The 4,807-nt window shown below is 35.4% G+C and overlaps 1 non-coding gene across 1 annotated transcript; it reads right to left on the bottom strand.

The window, feature by feature from the left end:
- Positions 1-4,364: 4,364 nt before the first annotated feature.
- LOC112699904 (small nucleolar RNA R71) lies at positions 4,365-4,468 on the bottom strand. Its single transcript, XR_003152836.1, has one exon. It is a non-coding gene; the product is annotated as a small nucleolar RNA R71 (small nucleolar RNA).
- Between the last annotated feature and the right edge of the window lie 339 nt (positions 4,469-4,807).

The following is a 4,807-nucleotide window of genomic DNA, read 5'->3' as shown; positions in this document are numbered from 1 at the left end:
AAGCTCAGCCCAAACACACACCAAGTGGGCCCCGGAAGTGGATTTATGCATCAATTACTTACTCATGTAAACCCTAGTAGCTAGTCTAGTATAAATAGGATAATTTACTATTGTATTAGACATCTTTGGTCTCAGTTTTATTTTATTCTTCATCTGAGGAGACTATTGATCACGTTTTGGGGGGATGGCCATTCGGCCATGCCTGAACCTTTCACTTATGTATTTTCAACGGTGGAGTTTCTACACACCATAGATTAAGGGTGTGGAGCTCTGTTGTACCTCAAGTTTCAATGCAATTACTATTATTTTCTATCCAATTCGAATTATTCCTACTCTAAGATATTCGTTGCACTTCAACTTGATGAATGTGATGATTCGTGACACTTATCATCATTCTCACCTATGAACGCGCGTGATTGACAACCACTTCCGTTCTACCTTAGACCGGGCGCATATCTCTTGGATTCCTTAATCAGAATCTTCGTGGTATAAGCTAGAATTGATGGCGGCATTCATGGGAATCCGGAAGGTCTAACCTTGTCTGTGGTATTTCGAGTAGGATTCCGGAATTGAATGATTTTGATGAGCTTCAAACTCCTAAAGGCTGCGCGTTAGTGACAGACGCAAAAGAATCAAGGGATTCTATTCCAACCTGATTGAGAACCGACAGATGATTAGCCATACTGTGATAGAGCATTTGGACCTTTTTCACTGAGAGGATGGGATGTAGCCATTGACAATGGTGATGCCCTACATACAGCTTTCCATGGAAATGAGTAAGAAGTTTTGGATGAAGCAGTAGGAAAGCAGAGATTCAGGAGGAGCACAGCATCTCCATACACCTATCTGAAATTCCCATCATGGAAATACATGAGTAACTTTATCCTTATTTTATGTTTATTTACTATTATTTGATTTTCCAAATTCCATAATTTATTTAAATCCGCCTGACTGAGATTTACAAGATGACCATAGCTTGCTTCATACCAACAATCTCTGTGGGATCGACCCTTACTCACGTAAGGTTTATTACTTGGACGACCCAGTACACTTGCTGGTTAGTTGAACGGAGTTGTATTACGAATCACAGTTTTGTCCACCATCAGCCCAAACATACACCAAGTGGGCCCCAGAAGTGGATTTATGCATCAATTACTTACTTCTGTAAACCCTAGTAGCTAGTCTAAGAATAAATAGAACTTTTTATTATTATTTTAAGGATCTTTGATTATTCGGTCTTGTGACCACATGGGGGCTGGCCATTCGGCCATGCCTGGACCTTTCACATGTGTATTTTCAACGGTGGAGTTTCTACACACCATAGATTAAGGGTGTGGAGCTCTGCTGTACCTCAAGTTTTAATGCAATTACTACTATTTTCTATTCAATTCGATTTATTCCTGTTCTAAGATATTCGTTGCACTTCAACTTGATGAATGTGATGATGCATGGCACTCATCATCATTCTCACCTATGAACGCGCGTGATTGACAACCACTTCCGTTCTACCTTAGACCGGGCGCATATCTCTTGGATTCCTTTATCAGAATCTTCGTGGTATAAGCTAGAATTGATGGCGGCATTCATGGGAATCCGGAAAGTCTAACCTAGTCTGTGGTATTCCGAGTAGGATTCCGGGATTGAATAACTGTTACGAGCTTCAAACTCTTGAAGGTTGGGCGTTATTGACAGACGCAAAAGAATCACGGGATTCTATTCCAACCCGATTGAGAACCGACAGATGATTAGCCGTGCTGTGACAGAGCATTTGGACCTTTTTCACTGAGAGGATGGGATGTAGCCATTGACAACAGTGATGCCCTACATACAGCTTGCCATGGAAAGGAGTAAGAAGGATTGGACGAAAGCAGTAGGAAAGCAGAGATTCAGGAGGAGCACAGCATCTCCATACCCCTATCTGAAATTCCCAACATTAATTTACATAAGTATTTCTATCCTATTTTATTTATCTTTTAATTATCTAATCCAATCACATTTGAATCAGCCTGACTGAGATCTACAAGATGACCATAGCTTGCTTCATACCAACAATCTCTGTGGGATCGACCCTTACTCACGTAAGGTTTATTACTTGGACGACCCAGTACACTTGCTGGTTAGTTGAGCGAAGTTATGGAAAGGAAGTGCTGAGTTAATAGATGCACATACCAAAGAGCAATTATTGATGATCACAATTTCGTCCACCAAGTTTTTGGCGCCGTTGCCGGGGATTGTTCGAGTATGGACAACTGACGGTTCATCTTGTTGCTCAGATTAGGTACTTTTCTTTTCAAAAATGTTTTCAAAATTCTTGGAAAAAAATTTTCTTTATTTTTCGTTTTTTCAAAAGAATATTTTCGAAAAAAATAATAAAAATACAAAAAAAATCATAAAATCATAAAAATCAAAAATATTTTGTGTTTCTTGTTTGAGTCTTGAGTCAACTTTTAAGTTTGGTGTCAATTGCATGCTTTAAAAAATTTTCTTGCATTTTTCGAAAATTCATGCATTCATGGTGTTCTTCATGATCTTCAAGTTATTCTTGACAAGTCATCTTGTTTGATCTTGATGTTTTCTTGTTTTGTGTTGTTTGTTGTTTTTCATATGCATTTTTCGTTTGTTAGAGTCCATGCATTAAAGATTTCTAAGTTTGGTGTCTTGCATGTTTTCTTTGCATCAAAAAATTTTTCAAAATTATGTTCTTGATGTTCATCATGATCTTCAAAGTATTCTTGGTGTTCATCTTGACATTCATAGTGTTCTTGCATGCATCATGAGTTTTGATTCATAATTTTCATGTTGTGAGTCATTTTTATATTTTTCTCTCTCATCATCAAAAATTCAAAAATAAAAAAATATTTTTTCCTTATTTCTCTCCAAATTTTCGAAATTTTGGATTGACTTGGTCAAAAAATTTTAAAAATTAGTTGTTTCTTACAAGTCAAGTCAAATTTTCAATTTTAAAAATCTTATCTTTTCAAAACTTTTTCAAATCAAATCTTTTTCATTTTTATCTTATTAATTTCGAAAATTTCCAAATTTTTTTTCAAAAATCTTTTTCTTAATTTTATTTCAAAATTTCGAAATTACACTAACAATTAATGTGATTGATTCAAAAATTTGAAGTTTGTTATTTTCTTGTTAAGAAAGGTTCAATCTTTAAACTCTAGAATCTTATCTTTTAGTGTCTTGTTAGTCAAGTAATCAATTTTAATTTTAAAAATAAAATCTTTTTCAAAATATCTTTTTCTTAAAAATCTTATCTTTTTATCAAATCTTTTTATCTTATCTTTTATCATATCTTTTTCAAAATTTTATCTTTTTCAAAAAAAAAATTGATTTCAAAATATCTTACCTAACTTCTTATCTTTTTTGTCTTTTCAAATTTGACTTTAATATCTTTTTCAACTAACTATTTGACTTTTTGTTTGTTTCTTATCTTTTTCAAAACCACCTAACTACTTCACTCTCTCTAATTTTCGAAAATATCTCATCCTTTTTCAAAAATTCTTTTTAATTAATTAATTGTTTTAAATTTTAATTTTAAATATATCTTATCTTTAATTTTCGAAAATCACTAACTACTTTTTCAAAATTATTTTCGAAATTCTCTATCTCTCATCTTCTTTTATTTATTTATTTATTTACTAACACTTCTCTTCACCTCTCTTCATCTCAAATCACTGCCCCTATCCTTACCCTTGTGTTTGGATTATTCTTACTTCTTCTCATTCTCCTATTCCCTTCTTCTTCTACTAACATAAAGGAATCTCTATACTGTGACATAGAGAATTCCTCTTCTTTTTCTTGTTCTCTTCTTCCCTATATGAGCAGGAACAAGGAAAAAGGCATTCTTGTTGAAGCTGACCATGAACCTGAAAGGACTCTGAAGAGGAAATTAAGAGAAGCTAAATTACAACAATCCAGAGACAACCTTTCTGAAATTTTCGAACAAGAGAAGGAGATGGCAGCCGAACCCAACAACAATAATGCAAGGAGGATGCTGGGCGATTTTACTAAACCAAGATCCAAGTTTGATGGAAGAAGCATCTCCATTTCTGCCATTGGAGCAAACAAATTTTGAGCTGAAACCTCAATTAGTTGCTTTAGTGCAACAGAACTGCAAGTTTCATGGACTTCCATCTGAAGATTCTTATCAGTTTTTAACTGAGTTCTTGCAGATTTGTGAGACTGTTAAGACGAATGGAGTAGATCCTGAAGTCTACAGGCTCATGCTTTTCCCTTTTGCTGTAAGAGACAGAGCTAGGACATGGTTGGACTCACAACCTAAAGATAGCCTGGACTCTTGGGACAAGCTAGTCACGGCCTTCTTGGATAAATTCTTTCCTCCTCAAAAGCTGAGCAAGCTTAGAGTCGATGTTCAGACCTTCAAGCAAAAAGATGGTGAATCCCTCTATGAAGCTTGGGAAAGATACAAGCAGATGACCAAAAAATGTCCTTCTGACATGTTTTCAGAATGGACCATATTAGATATACTCTATTATGGTCTATCTGAGTTTTCCAAGATGTCATTGGACCATTCTGCAGGTGGATCCATTCACCTAAAGAAAATTCCTGCAGAAGCTCAAGAACTTATTGACATGGTTGCAAATAACCAATTCATGTACACTTCTGAGAGGAATTCTGTGAATAATGGGATGCCTCAGAGGAAGGGAGTTCTTGAAATTGATGCTCTGAATGCCATATTGGCTCAGAACAAAGTGTTGACTCAGCAAGTCAACATGATCTCTCAAAGTCTGAATGGATGGCAAAATGCATCCAACAGTACTAAAGAGACAGCTTCTGA

Source organism: Arachis hypogaea, chromosome 6 (genome assembly GCF_003086295.3).
Source record: "Arachis hypogaea cultivar Tifrunner chromosome 6, arahy.Tifrunner.gnm2.J5K5, whole genome shotgun sequence".
NCBI classification, from domain to species: Eukaryota; Viridiplantae; Streptophyta; class Magnoliopsida; order Fabales; family Fabaceae; genus Arachis; species Arachis hypogaea.
This window is presented reverse-complemented; position numbering and strand designations above follow the sequence as displayed.